The 10,020-nt window shown below is 42.7% G+C and overlaps 42 non-coding genes across 42 annotated transcripts; all 42 read left to right on the forward strand.

The window, feature by feature from the left end:
* The first annotated feature begins 84 nt into the window (after positions 1-84).
* On the forward strand, positions 85-157 carry TRNAI-AAU (transfer RNA isoleucine (anticodon AAU)). The gene has a single exon. It is a non-coding gene; the product is annotated as a tRNA-Ile (tRNA).
* Positions 158-401: 244 nt separating this feature from the next.
* TRNAI-AAU (transfer RNA isoleucine (anticodon AAU)) lies at positions 402-475 on the forward strand. Its single transcript has one exon. It is a non-coding gene; the product is annotated as a tRNA-Ile (tRNA).
* An 85-nt stretch (positions 476-560) lies between these two features.
* On the forward strand, positions 561-634 carry TRNAI-AAU (transfer RNA isoleucine (anticodon AAU)). Its single transcript has one exon. It is a non-coding gene; the product is annotated as a tRNA-Ile (tRNA).
* Positions 635-1,037: 403 nt separating this feature from the next.
* On the forward strand, positions 1,038-1,111 carry TRNAI-AAU (transfer RNA isoleucine (anticodon AAU)). Its single transcript has one exon. It is a non-coding gene; the product is annotated as a tRNA-Ile (tRNA).
* Positions 1,112-1,354: 243 nt separating this feature from the next.
* TRNAI-AAU (transfer RNA isoleucine (anticodon AAU)) lies at positions 1,355-1,428 on the forward strand. The gene has a single exon. It is a non-coding gene; the product is annotated as a tRNA-Ile (tRNA).
* Positions 1,429-1,671: 243 nt separating this feature from the next.
* Positions 1,672-1,745, forward strand: TRNAI-AAU (transfer RNA isoleucine (anticodon AAU)). The gene has a single exon. It is a non-coding gene; the product is annotated as a tRNA-Ile (tRNA).
* Positions 1,746-2,145: 400 nt separating this feature from the next.
* On the forward strand, positions 2,146-2,219 carry TRNAI-AAU (transfer RNA isoleucine (anticodon AAU)). The gene has a single exon. It is a non-coding gene; the product is annotated as a tRNA-Ile (tRNA).
* Positions 2,220-2,462: 243 nt separating this feature from the next.
* On the forward strand, positions 2,463-2,536 carry TRNAI-AAU (transfer RNA isoleucine (anticodon AAU)). The gene has a single exon. It is a non-coding gene; the product is annotated as a tRNA-Ile (tRNA).
* A 242-nt stretch (positions 2,537-2,778) lies between these two features.
* Positions 2,779-2,852, forward strand: TRNAI-AAU (transfer RNA isoleucine (anticodon AAU)). The gene has a single exon. It is a non-coding gene; the product is annotated as a tRNA-Ile (tRNA).
* Positions 2,853-2,937: 85 nt separating this feature from the next.
* TRNAI-AAU (transfer RNA isoleucine (anticodon AAU)) lies at positions 2,938-3,010 on the forward strand. The gene has a single exon. It is a non-coding gene; the product is annotated as a tRNA-Ile (tRNA).
* Positions 3,011-3,254: 244 nt separating this feature from the next.
* TRNAI-AAU (transfer RNA isoleucine (anticodon AAU)) lies at positions 3,255-3,328 on the forward strand. Its single transcript has one exon. It is a non-coding gene; the product is annotated as a tRNA-Ile (tRNA).
* Positions 3,329-3,413: 85 nt separating this feature from the next.
* Positions 3,414-3,487, forward strand: TRNAI-AAU (transfer RNA isoleucine (anticodon AAU)). Its single transcript has one exon. It is a non-coding gene; the product is annotated as a tRNA-Ile (tRNA).
* A 403-nt stretch (positions 3,488-3,890) lies between these two features.
* Positions 3,891-3,965, forward strand: TRNAI-AAU (transfer RNA isoleucine (anticodon AAU)). The gene has a single exon. It is a non-coding gene; the product is annotated as a tRNA-Ile (tRNA).
* An 85-nt stretch (positions 3,966-4,050) lies between these two features.
* On the forward strand, positions 4,051-4,124 carry TRNAI-AAU (transfer RNA isoleucine (anticodon AAU)). The gene has a single exon. It is a non-coding gene; the product is annotated as a tRNA-Ile (tRNA).
* An 85-nt stretch (positions 4,125-4,209) lies between these two features.
* TRNAI-AAU (transfer RNA isoleucine (anticodon AAU)) lies at positions 4,210-4,283 on the forward strand. Its single transcript has one exon. It is a non-coding gene; the product is annotated as a tRNA-Ile (tRNA).
* Positions 4,284-4,683: 400 nt separating this feature from the next.
* Positions 4,684-4,757, forward strand: TRNAI-AAU (transfer RNA isoleucine (anticodon AAU)). Its single transcript has one exon. It is a non-coding gene; the product is annotated as a tRNA-Ile (tRNA).
* Positions 4,758-4,842: 85 nt separating this feature from the next.
* Positions 4,843-4,916, forward strand: TRNAI-AAU (transfer RNA isoleucine (anticodon AAU)). The gene has a single exon. It is a non-coding gene; the product is annotated as a tRNA-Ile (tRNA).
* An 85-nt stretch (positions 4,917-5,001) lies between these two features.
* On the forward strand, positions 5,002-5,075 carry TRNAI-AAU (transfer RNA isoleucine (anticodon AAU)). The gene has a single exon. It is a non-coding gene; the product is annotated as a tRNA-Ile (tRNA).
* A 243-nt stretch (positions 5,076-5,318) lies between these two features.
* On the forward strand, positions 5,319-5,392 carry TRNAI-AAU (transfer RNA isoleucine (anticodon AAU)). The gene has a single exon. It is a non-coding gene; the product is annotated as a tRNA-Ile (tRNA).
* Positions 5,393-5,635: 243 nt separating this feature from the next.
* Positions 5,636-5,709, forward strand: TRNAI-AAU (transfer RNA isoleucine (anticodon AAU)). Its single transcript has one exon. It is a non-coding gene; the product is annotated as a tRNA-Ile (tRNA).
* Positions 5,710-5,792: 83 nt separating this feature from the next.
* TRNAI-AAU (transfer RNA isoleucine (anticodon AAU)) lies at positions 5,793-5,866 on the forward strand. Its single transcript has one exon. It is a non-coding gene; the product is annotated as a tRNA-Ile (tRNA).
* An 85-nt stretch (positions 5,867-5,951) lies between these two features.
* On the forward strand, positions 5,952-6,025 carry TRNAI-AAU (transfer RNA isoleucine (anticodon AAU)). Its single transcript has one exon. It is a non-coding gene; the product is annotated as a tRNA-Ile (tRNA).
* Positions 6,026-6,110: 85 nt separating this feature from the next.
* TRNAI-AAU (transfer RNA isoleucine (anticodon AAU)) lies at positions 6,111-6,184 on the forward strand. Its single transcript has one exon. It is a non-coding gene; the product is annotated as a tRNA-Ile (tRNA).
* Positions 6,185-6,269: 85 nt separating this feature from the next.
* Positions 6,270-6,342, forward strand: TRNAI-AAU (transfer RNA isoleucine (anticodon AAU)). Its single transcript has one exon. It is a non-coding gene; the product is annotated as a tRNA-Ile (tRNA).
* An 85-nt stretch (positions 6,343-6,427) lies between these two features.
* On the forward strand, positions 6,428-6,501 carry TRNAI-AAU (transfer RNA isoleucine (anticodon AAU)). The gene has a single exon. It is a non-coding gene; the product is annotated as a tRNA-Ile (tRNA).
* Positions 6,502-6,586: 85 nt separating this feature from the next.
* On the forward strand, positions 6,587-6,660 carry TRNAI-AAU (transfer RNA isoleucine (anticodon AAU)). Its single transcript has one exon. It is a non-coding gene; the product is annotated as a tRNA-Ile (tRNA).
* A 559-nt stretch (positions 6,661-7,219) lies between these two features.
* Positions 7,220-7,293, forward strand: TRNAI-AAU (transfer RNA isoleucine (anticodon AAU)). Its single transcript has one exon. It is a non-coding gene; the product is annotated as a tRNA-Ile (tRNA).
* Positions 7,294-7,378: 85 nt separating this feature from the next.
* On the forward strand, positions 7,379-7,451 carry TRNAI-AAU (transfer RNA isoleucine (anticodon AAU)). The gene has a single exon. It is a non-coding gene; the product is annotated as a tRNA-Ile (tRNA).
* A 243-nt stretch (positions 7,452-7,694) lies between these two features.
* TRNAI-AAU (transfer RNA isoleucine (anticodon AAU)) lies at positions 7,695-7,768 on the forward strand. The gene has a single exon. It is a non-coding gene; the product is annotated as a tRNA-Ile (tRNA).
* Positions 7,769-7,853: 85 nt separating this feature from the next.
* Positions 7,854-7,927, forward strand: TRNAI-AAU (transfer RNA isoleucine (anticodon AAU)). The gene has a single exon. It is a non-coding gene; the product is annotated as a tRNA-Ile (tRNA).
* An 83-nt stretch (positions 7,928-8,010) lies between these two features.
* TRNAI-AAU (transfer RNA isoleucine (anticodon AAU)) lies at positions 8,011-8,084 on the forward strand. Its single transcript has one exon. It is a non-coding gene; the product is annotated as a tRNA-Ile (tRNA).
* An 80-nt stretch (positions 8,085-8,164) lies between these two features.
* Positions 8,165-8,238, forward strand: TRNAI-AAU (transfer RNA isoleucine (anticodon AAU)). The gene has a single exon. It is a non-coding gene; the product is annotated as a tRNA-Ile (tRNA).
* An 85-nt stretch (positions 8,239-8,323) lies between these two features.
* On the forward strand, positions 8,324-8,396 carry TRNAI-AAU (transfer RNA isoleucine (anticodon AAU)). The gene has a single exon. It is a non-coding gene; the product is annotated as a tRNA-Ile (tRNA).
* An 84-nt stretch (positions 8,397-8,480) lies between these two features.
* On the forward strand, positions 8,481-8,554 carry TRNAI-AAU (transfer RNA isoleucine (anticodon AAU)). Its single transcript has one exon. It is a non-coding gene; the product is annotated as a tRNA-Ile (tRNA).
* Positions 8,555-8,639: 85 nt separating this feature from the next.
* On the forward strand, positions 8,640-8,713 carry TRNAI-AAU (transfer RNA isoleucine (anticodon AAU)). The gene has a single exon. It is a non-coding gene; the product is annotated as a tRNA-Ile (tRNA).
* Positions 8,714-8,796: 83 nt separating this feature from the next.
* TRNAI-AAU (transfer RNA isoleucine (anticodon AAU)) lies at positions 8,797-8,870 on the forward strand. Its single transcript has one exon. It is a non-coding gene; the product is annotated as a tRNA-Ile (tRNA).
* An 85-nt stretch (positions 8,871-8,955) lies between these two features.
* Positions 8,956-9,029, forward strand: TRNAI-AAU (transfer RNA isoleucine (anticodon AAU)). Its single transcript has one exon. It is a non-coding gene; the product is annotated as a tRNA-Ile (tRNA).
* An 85-nt stretch (positions 9,030-9,114) lies between these two features.
* On the forward strand, positions 9,115-9,188 carry TRNAI-AAU (transfer RNA isoleucine (anticodon AAU)). Its single transcript has one exon. It is a non-coding gene; the product is annotated as a tRNA-Ile (tRNA).
* An 85-nt stretch (positions 9,189-9,273) lies between these two features.
* TRNAI-AAU (transfer RNA isoleucine (anticodon AAU)) lies at positions 9,274-9,346 on the forward strand. The gene has a single exon. It is a non-coding gene; the product is annotated as a tRNA-Ile (tRNA).
* Positions 9,347-9,589: 243 nt separating this feature from the next.
* TRNAI-AAU (transfer RNA isoleucine (anticodon AAU)) lies at positions 9,590-9,663 on the forward strand. The gene has a single exon. It is a non-coding gene; the product is annotated as a tRNA-Ile (tRNA).
* An 85-nt stretch (positions 9,664-9,748) lies between these two features.
* On the forward strand, positions 9,749-9,822 carry TRNAI-AAU (transfer RNA isoleucine (anticodon AAU)). Its single transcript has one exon. It is a non-coding gene; the product is annotated as a tRNA-Ile (tRNA).
* Positions 9,823-9,907: 85 nt separating this feature from the next.
* TRNAI-AAU (transfer RNA isoleucine (anticodon AAU)) lies at positions 9,908-9,981 on the forward strand. Its single transcript has one exon. It is a non-coding gene; the product is annotated as a tRNA-Ile (tRNA).
* Positions 9,982-10,020: the final 39 nt, after the last annotated feature.

The raw sequence follows: 10,020 nt of genomic DNA on the forward strand, positions 1-10,020 counted from the left end.
AGGTACTGTTTTTTCTTTGGAAATCCGTAAAGTTTTGGCTTCATTTTAATATATTTGATATCTTGGAAAGCGTATGAACTGTGTGGCCCATTAGCCCAGTTGGTTAGAGCGTCGTGCTAATAACGCGAAGACCGTGGGTTCGATCCCCCATGGGCCATAGGTACTGTTTTTTCTTTGGAAATCCGTAAAGTTTTTGCTTCATTTTAATATATTTGATATCTTGGAAAGCGTATGAACTGTGTGGCCCATTAGCTCAGTTGGTTAGAGCGTCGTGCTAATAACTCGAAGGTCGTGGAATCGATCCCCCCACGGGCCATAGGTACTGAATTATCTTTGGAAATCCGTAAAGTTTTGGCTTCATTTTAATATATTTGATATCTTGGAAAGCATATGAACTGTGTGGCCCATTAGCTCAGTTGGTTAGAGCGTCGTGCTAATAACGCGAAGGTCGTGGGTTCGATCCCCCCGTGGGCCATAGATACTGTTTTTTCTTTGGAAATCCGTATTGTTTTGGCTTCATTTAAATATATTTGATATCTTGGAAAGCGTTACAATTGTGTTGCCCATTAGCTCAGTTGGTTAGAGCGTCGTGCTAATAACGCGAAGGTCGTGGGTTCAATCCCCCCATGGGCCATAGGTGCTGTTTTTTCTTTGGAAATCCGTAAAGTTTTGGCTTCATTTTAATATTTTCGATATCTTGGAAAGCGTGTTAAGAGTGTGGCCCAATAGCTCTGTTGGCTAGAGCGTCGTGCAAATAACGCGAAGGTCTTAGATTCGATCCCCCCATGGGCAATAGGTACTGTTTTTTCTTTGGAAATCCGTAAAGTTTTGGCTTCATTTTAATATTTGTTATATCTTGGAAAGCGTGTTAAGAGTGTGGCCCAATAGCTCAGTTGGCTAGAGCGTCGTGCTAATAACGCGAAGGTCTTGGATTCGATCCCCCCATGGGCAATAGGTACTGTTTTCTCTTTGGAAATCCGTAAAGTTTTGGCTTCATTTTAATATGTTTGATATCTTGGAAAGCGTATGAACTGTGTGGCCCATTAGCTCAGTTGGTTAGAGCGTCGTGCTAATAACGCGAAGGTCGTGGGTTCGATCCCCCCATGGGCCATAGATACTGTTTTTTTCTTTGGAAATCCGTATGGTTTGGCTTCATTTAATTATATTTGATATCTTGGAAAGCGTATGAACTGTGTGGCCCATTAGCTTAGTTGGTTAGGTCGTCGTGCTAATAACGCGAAGGTCGTGGGTTCGATCCCCCACGGGCCATAGGTACTGATTTTTCTTTGGAAATCCGTAAAGTTTTGGCATCATTTTAATATATTTGATATCTTGGAAAGCGTATGAACTGTGTGGCCCCTTAGCTCAGTTGGTTAGAGCGTCGTGCTAATAACACGAAGGTCGTGGGTTCGATCCCCCCATGGGCCATAGGTACTGTTTTTTCTTTGGAAATCCGTAAAGTTTTGGCTTCATTTTAATATATTTGATATCTCGGAAAGCATGTTAAGTGTGTGGCCCATTAGCTCAGTTGGTTAGAGCGTCGTTTAATGACGCGAAGGTCGTGGGTTAAATCCCCCCATGGGCCATAGGTACTGTTTTTTCTTTGGAAATCCGTAAAGTTTTGGCTTCATTCTAATATTTTCGATATCTTGGAAAGCGTGTTATGAGTGTGGCCCAATAGCTCAGTTGGCTAGAGCGTCGTGCTAATAACGCGAAGGTCGTGGGTTCGATCCCCCCATAGGCTATAGATACTGTTTTTTCATTGGAAATCCGTATTGTTTTGGCTTCATTAAAATATATTATATATTTTGGAAAGCGTTACAATTGTGTGGCCCATTAGCTCAGTTGGCTAGAGCGTCGTGCTAATACGCGAAGGTCGTGGGTTCGATCCCCCATGGGCCATAGATACTGTTTTTTCATTGGAAATCCGTATTGTTTTGGCTTCATTTTAATATATTTGATATCTTGGAAAGCGTATGAACTGTGTGGCCCATTAGCTTAGTTGGTTAGGTCGTCGTGCTAATAACGCGAAGGTCGTGGGTTCGATCCCCCACGGGCCATAGGTACTGATTTTTCTTTGGAAATCCGTAAAGTTTTGGCATCATTTTAATATATTTGATATCTTGGAAAGCGTATGAACTGTGTGGCCCCTTAGCTCAGTTGGTTAGAGCGTCGTGCTAATAACACGAAGGTCGTGGGTTCGATCCCCCCATGGGCCATAGGTACTGTTTTTTCTTTGGAAATCCGTAAAGTTTTGGCTTCATTTTAATATATTTGATATCTCGGAAAGCATGTTAAGTGTGTGGCCCATTAGCTCAGTTGGTTAGAGCGTCGTTTAATGACGCGAAGGTCGTGGGTTAAATCCCCCCATGGGCCATAGGTACTGTTTTTTCCTTGGAAATCCGTAAAGTTTTGGCTTCATTCTAATATTTTCGATATCTTGGAAAGCGTGTTATGAGTGTGGCCCAATAGCTCAGTTGGCTAGAGCTTCGTGCTAATAACGCGAAGGTCGTGGGTTCGATCCCCCCATAGGCTATAGATACTGTTTTTTCATTGGAAATCCGTATTGTTTTGGCTTCATTAAAATATATTATATATTTTGGAAAGCGTTACAATTGTGTGGCCCATTAGCTCAGTTGGCTAGAGCGTCGTGCTAATACGCGAAGGTCGTGGGTTCGATCCCCCATGGGCCATAGATACTGTTTTTTCATTGGAAATCCGTATTGTTTTGGCTTCATTTTAATATATTTGATATCTTGGAAAGCTTATGAACTGTGTGGCCCATTAGCTCAGTTGGTTAGAGCGTCGTGCTAATAACGCAAAGGTCGTGGGTTCGATCCCCTCATGGGCCATAGGTACTGTTTTTTCTTTGGAAATCCGTAAAGTTTTGGCTTCATTTTAATATATTTGATATCTTGGAAAGCGTATGAACTGTGTGGCCCATTAGCCCAGTTGGTTAGAGCGTCGTGCTAATAACGCGAAGACCGTGGGTTCGATCCCCCATGGGCCATAGGTACTGTTTTTTCTTTGGAAATCCGTAAAGTTTTTGCTTCATTTTAATATATTTGATATCTTGGAAAGCGTATGAACTGTGTGGCCCATTAGCTCAGTTGGTTAGAGCGTCGTGCTAATAACTCGAAGGTCGTGGAATCGATCCCCCCACGGGCCATAGGTACTGAATTATCTTTGGAAATCCGTAAAGTTTTGGCTTCATTTTAATATATTTGATATCTTGGAAAGCATATGAACTGTGTGGCCCATTAGCTCAGTTGGTTAGAGCGTCGTGCTAATAACGCGAAGGTCGTGGGTTCGATCCCCCCGTGGGCCATAGATACTGTTTTTTCTTTGGAAATCCGTATTGTTTTGGCTTCATTTAAATATATTTGATATCTTGGAAAGCGTTACAATTGTGTTGCCCATTAGCTCAGTTGGTTAGAGCGTCGTGCTAATAACGCGAAGGTCGTGGGTTCAATCCCCCCATGGGCCATAGGTGCTGTTTTTTCTTTGGAAATCCGTAAAGTTTTGGCTTCATTTTAATATTTTCGATATCTTGGAAAGCGTGTTAAGAGTGTGGCCCAATAGCTCTGTTGGCTAGAGCGTCGTGCAAATAACGCGAAGGTCTTAGATTCGATCCCCCCATGGGCAATAGGTACTGTTTTTTCTTTGGAAATCCGTAAAGTTTTGGCTTCATTTTAATATTTGTGATATCTTGGAAAGCGTGTTAAGAGTGTGGCCCAATAGCTCAGTTGGCTAGAGCGTCGTGGTAATAACGCGAAGGTCTTGGATTCGATCCCCCCATGGGCAATAGGTACTGTTTTCTCTTTGGAAATCCGTAAAGTTTTGGCTTCATTTTAATATGTTTGATATCTTGGAAAGCGTATGAACTGTGTGGCCCATTAGCTCAGTTGGTTAGAGCGTCGTGCTAATAACGCGAAGGTCGTGGGTTCGATCCCCCCCATGGGCCATAGATACTGTTTTTTTCTTTGGAAATCCGTATGGTTTGGCTTCATTTAATTATATTTGATATCTTGGAAAGCGTATGAACTGTGTGGCCCATTAGCTTAGTTGGTTAGGTCGTCGTGCTAATAACGCGAAGGTCGTGGGTTCGATCCCCCCACGGGCCATAGGTACTGATTTTTCTTTGGAAATCCGTAAAGTTTTGGCATCATTTTAATATATTTGATATCTTGGAAAGCGTATGAACTGTGTGGCCCCTTAGCTCAGTTGGTTAGAGCGTCGTGCTAATAACACGAAGGTCGTGGGTTCGATCCCCCCATGGGCCATAGGTACTGTTTTTTCTTTGGAAATCCGTAAAGTTTTGGCTTCATTTTAATATATTTGATATCTCGGAAAGCATGTTAAGTGTGTGGCCCATTAGCTCAGTTGGTTAGAGCGTCGTTTAATGACGCGAAGGTCGTGGGTTAAATCCCCCCATGGGCCATAGGTACTGTTTTTTCATTGGAAATCCGTATTGTTTTGGCTTCATTAAAATATATTATATATTTTGGAAAGCGTTACAATTGTGTGGCCCAGTAGCTCAGTTGGCTAGAGCGTCGTGCTAATACGCGAAGGTCGTGGGTTCGATCCCCCATGGGCCATAGATACTGTTTTTTCATTGGAAATCCGTATTGTTTTGGCTTCATTTTAATATATTTGATATCTTGGAAAGCTTATGAACTGTGTGGCCCATTAGCTCAGTTGGTTAGAGCGTCGTGCTAATAACGCAAAGGTCGTGGGTTCGATCCCCTCATGGGCCATAGGTACTGTTTTTTCTTTGGAAATCCGTAAAGTTTTGGCTTCATTTTAATATATTTGATATCTTGGAAAGCGTATGAACTGTGTGGCCCATTAGCCCAGTTGGTTAGAGCGTCGTGCTAATAACGCGAAGACCGTGGGTTCGATCCCCCCATGGGCCATAGGTACTGTTTTTTCTTCGGAAATCCGTAAAGTTTTTGCTTCATTTTAATATATTTGATATCTTGGAAAGCGTATGAACTGTGTGGCCCATTAGCTCAGTTGGTTAGAGCGTCGTGCTAATAACTCGAAGGTCGTGGATTCGATCCCCCCACGGGCCATAGGTACTGAATTATCTTTGGAAATCCGTAAAGTTTTGGCTTCATTTTAATATATTTGATATCTTGGAAAGCATATGAACTGTGTGGCCCATTAGCTCAGTTGGTTAGAGCGTCGTTTAATGACGCGAAGGTCGTGGGTTCAATCCCCCCATGGTCCATAGGTACTGTTTTTTCTTTGGAAATCCATAAAGTTTTGGCTTCATTCTAATATTTTCGATATCTTGGAAAGCGTGTTAAGAGTGTGGCCCAATAGCTCAGTTGGCTAGAGCGTCGTGCTAATAACGCGAAGGTCGTGGGTTCGATCCCCCCATAGGCTATAGATACTGTTTTTTCATTGGAAATCCGTATTGTTTTGGCTTCATTAAAATATATTATATATTTTGGAAAGCGTTACAATTGTGTGGCCCATTAGCTCAGTTGGCTAGAGCGTCGTGCTAATACGCGAAGGTCGTGGGTTCGATCCCCCCATGGGCCATAGATACTGTTTTTTCATTGGAAATCCGTATTGTTTTGGCTTCATTTTAATATATTTGATATCTTGGAAAGCGTATCAAGTGTGTGGCCCATTAGCTCAGTTGGTTAGAGCGTCGTGCTAATAACGTGAAGGTCGTGGGTTCGATCCCCCCATGGTTCATAGGTACTGTTTTTTCTTTGGAAATCCGTAAAGTTTTGGCTTCATTTTAATATATTTGATATCTTGGAAAGCGTATGAACTGTGGCCCATTAGCCCAGTTGGTTTGAGCGTCGTGCTAATAACGCGAAGATCGTGGGTTCGATCCCCCCATGGGCCATAGGTACTGTTTTTTCTTTGGAAATCCGTAAAGTTTTTGCTTCATTTTTATATATTTGATATCTTGGAAAGCGTATGAACTGTGTGGCCCATTAGCTCAGTTGGTTAGAGCGTCGTGCTAATAACGCGAAGGTCGTGGGTTCGATCTCCCTATGGGCCGTAGGTACTGTTTTTTCTTTGGAAATCCGTAAAGTTTTGGCTTCATTTTAATATATTTGATATCTTGGAAAGCGTATGAACTGTGTGGCCCATTAGCTCAGTTGGTTAGAGCGTCGTGCTAATAACGCGAAGGTCGTGGGTTCGATCCCCCCATGGGCAATAGGTACTGTTTTCTCTTTGGAAATCCGTAAAGTTTTGGCTTCATTTTAATATATTTGATATCTTGGAAAGCGTATGAACTGTGAGGCCCATTAGCTCAGTTGGTTAGAGCGTCGTGCTAATAACGCGAAGGTCGTGGGTTCGATCCCCCATGGGCCATAGATACTGTTTTTTTCTTTGGAAATCCGTATGGTTTGGCTTCATTTAAATATATTTGATATCTTGGAAAGCGTATGAACTGTGTGGCCCATTAGCTTAATTGGTTAGAGCGTCGTGCTAATAACGCGAAGGTCGTGGGTTCGATCCCCCCACGGGCCATAGGTACTGATTTTTCTTTGGAAATCCGTAAAGTTTTGGCATCATTTTAATATATTTGATATCTTGGAAAGCGTATGAACTGTGTGGCCACTTAGCTCAGTTGGTTAGAGCGTCGTGCTAATAACGCGAAGGTCGTGGGTTCGATCCCCCCATGGGCCATAGGTACTGTTTTTTCTTTGGAAATCCGTAAAGTTTTGGCTTCATTTTAATATATTTGATATCTCGGAAAGCATGTTAAATGTGTGGCCCATTAGCTCAGTTGGTTAGAGCGTCGTTTAATGACGCGAAGGTCGTGGGTTCAATCCCCCCATGGGCCATAGGTACTGTTTTTTCTTTGGAAATCCGTAAAGTTTTGGCTTCATTCTAATATTTTCGATATCTTGGAAAGCGTGTTAAGAGTGTGGCCCAATAGCTCAGTTGGCTAGAGCGTCGTGCTAATACGCGAAGGTCGTGGGTTCGATCTCCCTATGGGCCGTAGGTACTGTTTTTTCTTTGGAAATCCGTAAAGTTTTGGCTTCATTCTAATATTTTCGATATCTTGGAAAGCGTGTTAAGAGTGTGGCCCAATAGCTCAGTTGGCTAGAGCGTCGTGCTAATACGCGAAGGTCGTGGGTTCGATCTCCCTATGGGCCGTAGGTACTGTTTTTTCTTTGGAAATCCGTAAAGTTTTGGCTTCATTTTAATATATTTGATATCTTGGAAAGCGTATGAACTGTGTGGCCCATTAGCTCAGTTGGTTAGAGCGTCGTGCTAATAACGCGAAGGTCGTGGGTTCGATCCCCCCATGGGCCATAGGTACTGTTTTTTCTTTGGAAATACGTAAAGTTTTGGCTTCATTTTAATATTTTTGATATCTTAAAAAGCGTATGAACTGTGTGGCCCACTAGCTCAGTTGGTTAGAGCGTCATGCTAATAACACGAAGGTCGTGGGTTCGATCCCCCATGGGCCATAGGTACTGTTTTTTCTTTGGAAATCCGTATAGTTTTGGCTTCATTCTAATATTTTCGATATCTTGGAAAGCGTGCTAAGAGTGTGGCCCAATAGCTCAGTTGGCTAGAGCGTCGTGCTAATACGCGAAGGTCGTGGGTTCGATCCCCCCATGGGCCATAGATACTGTTTTTTCATTGGAAATCCGTATTGTTTTGGCTTCATTAAAATATATTTGATATCTTGGAAAGCGTTACAATTGTGTGGCCCATTAGCTCAGTTGGTTAGAGCGTCGTGCTAATAACGCGAAGGTCGTGGGTTCGATCCCCCCATGGGCCATAGATACTGTTTTTTCTTTGGAAATCCGTAAAGTTTTGGCTTCATTTTAATATATTTGATATCTTGGAAAGCGTATCAAGTGTGTGGCCCATTAGCTCAGTTGGTTAGAGCGTCGTGCTAATAACGCGAAGGTCGTAGGTTCGATCCCCCCATGGTTCATAGGTACTGTTTTTTCTTTGGAAATCCGTAAAGTTTTGGCTTCATTTTAATATATTTGATATCTTGGAAAGCGTATGAACTGTGGCCCATTAGCCCAGTTGGTTAGAGCGTCGTGCTAATAACGCGAAGATCGTGGGTTCGATCCCCCCATGGGCCATAGGTACTGTTTTTTCTTTGGAAATCCGTAAAGTTTTTGCTTCATTTTAATATATTTGATATCTTGGAAAGCGTATGAACGGTCCATTAGCTCAGTTGGTTAGAGCGTCGTGCTAATAACGCGAAGGTCGTGGGTTCGATCCCCCCATGGGCCATAGGTACTGATTTTCCTTTGGTAATCCGTAAAGTTTTGGCTTCATTTTAATATATTTGATGTCTTGGAAAGCGTATGAACTGTGTGGCCCATTAGCTCAGTTGGTTAGAGCGTCGTGCTAATAACGCGAAGGTCGTGGGTTCGATCCCCCATGGGCCATAGGTACTGTTTTTTTTTGTAAATCCGTATTGTTTTGGCTTCATTTTAATATATTTGATATCTTGAAAAGCGTATCAACTGTGTGGCCCATTAGCTCAGTTGGTTAGAGCGTCGTGCTAATAACGCGAAGGTCGTGGGTTCGATCCCCCCATGGGCCATAGGTACTGTTTTTTCATTGGAAATCCGTATTGTTTTGGCTTCATTTTAATATATTTGATATCTTGGAAAGCGTATCAAGTGTGTGGCCCATTAGCTCAGTTGGTTAGAGCGTGGTGCTAATAACGTGAAGGTCGTGGGTTCGATCCCCCCATGGTTCATAGGTACTGTTTTTTCTTTGGAAATCCGTAAAGTTTTGGCTTCATTTTAATATATTTGATATCTTGGAAAGCGTATGAACTGTGGCCCATTAGCCCAGTTGGTTAGAGCGTCGTGCTAATAACGCGAAGATCGTGGGTTCGATCCCCCCATGGGCCATAGGTACTGTTTTTTCTTTGGAAATCCGTAAAGTTTTTGCTTCATTTTAATATATTTGATATCTTGGAAAGCGTATGAACTGTGTGGCCCATTAGCTCAGTTGGTTAGAGCGTCGTGCTAATAACGCGAAGGTCGTGGGTTCGATCTCCCTATGGGCCGTAGGTACTGTTTTTTCTTTGGAAATCCGTAAAGTTTTGGCTTCATTTTAATATATTTGATATCTTGGAAAGCGTATGAACTGTGTGGCCCATTAGCTCAGTTGGTTAGAGCGTCGTGCTAATAACGCGAAGGTCGTGGGTTCGATCCCCCCATGGGCCATAGGTACTGTTTTTTCTTTGGAAATACGTAAAGTTTTGGCTTCATTTTAATATTTTTGATATCTTAAAAAGCGTATGAACTGTGTGGCCCATTAGCTCAGTTGGTTAGAGCGTCGTGCTAATAACACGAAGGTCGTGGGTTCGATCCCCCATGGGCCATAGGTACTGTTTTTTCTTTGGAAATCCGTATAGTTTTGGCTTCATTCTAATATTTTCGATATCTTGGAAAGCATGCTAAGAGTGTGGCCCAATAGCTCAGTTGACTAGAGCGTCGTGCTAATACGCGAAGGTCGTGGGTTCGATCCCCCCATGGGCCATAGATACTGTTTTTTCATTGGAAATCCGTATTGTTTTGGCTTCATTAAAATATATTTGATATCTTAGAAAGCATGTTAAGTGTGTGGCCCATTAGCTCAGTTGGTTAGAGCGTTGTGCTAATAACGCGAAGGTCGTGGGTTCAATCCCCCCATGGGCCATAGGTACTGTTTTTTCTTTGGAAATCCGTAAAGTTTTGGCTTCATTTTAATATTTTCGATATCTTGGAAAGCGTGTTAATAGTGTGGCCCATTAGCTCAGTTGGCTAGAGCGTCGTGCTAATAACGCAAAGGTCGTGGATTCGATCCCCCCATGGGCCATAGGTACTGCTTCTTCTTTGGAAATCCGTAAAGTTTTGGCTTCATTTTAATATATTTGATATCTTGGAAAGCGTATGAACTGTGTGGCCCATTAGCTCAGTTGGTTAGAGCGTCGTGTTAATAACGCGAAGGTCGTGGGTTCGATCCCCCCATGGGCCATATGTACTGTTTTTTTTTGGAAATCCGTAAAGTTTTGGC

Source organism: Phalangium opilio, unplaced genomic scaffold (assembly GCF_054372755.1).
Source record: "Phalangium opilio isolate 3A_F unplaced genomic scaffold, DU_Popi_V2 ptg000011l_1, whole genome shotgun sequence".
Lineage (NCBI taxonomy): Eukaryota > Metazoa > Arthropoda > Arachnida > Opiliones > Phalangiidae > Phalangium > Phalangium opilio.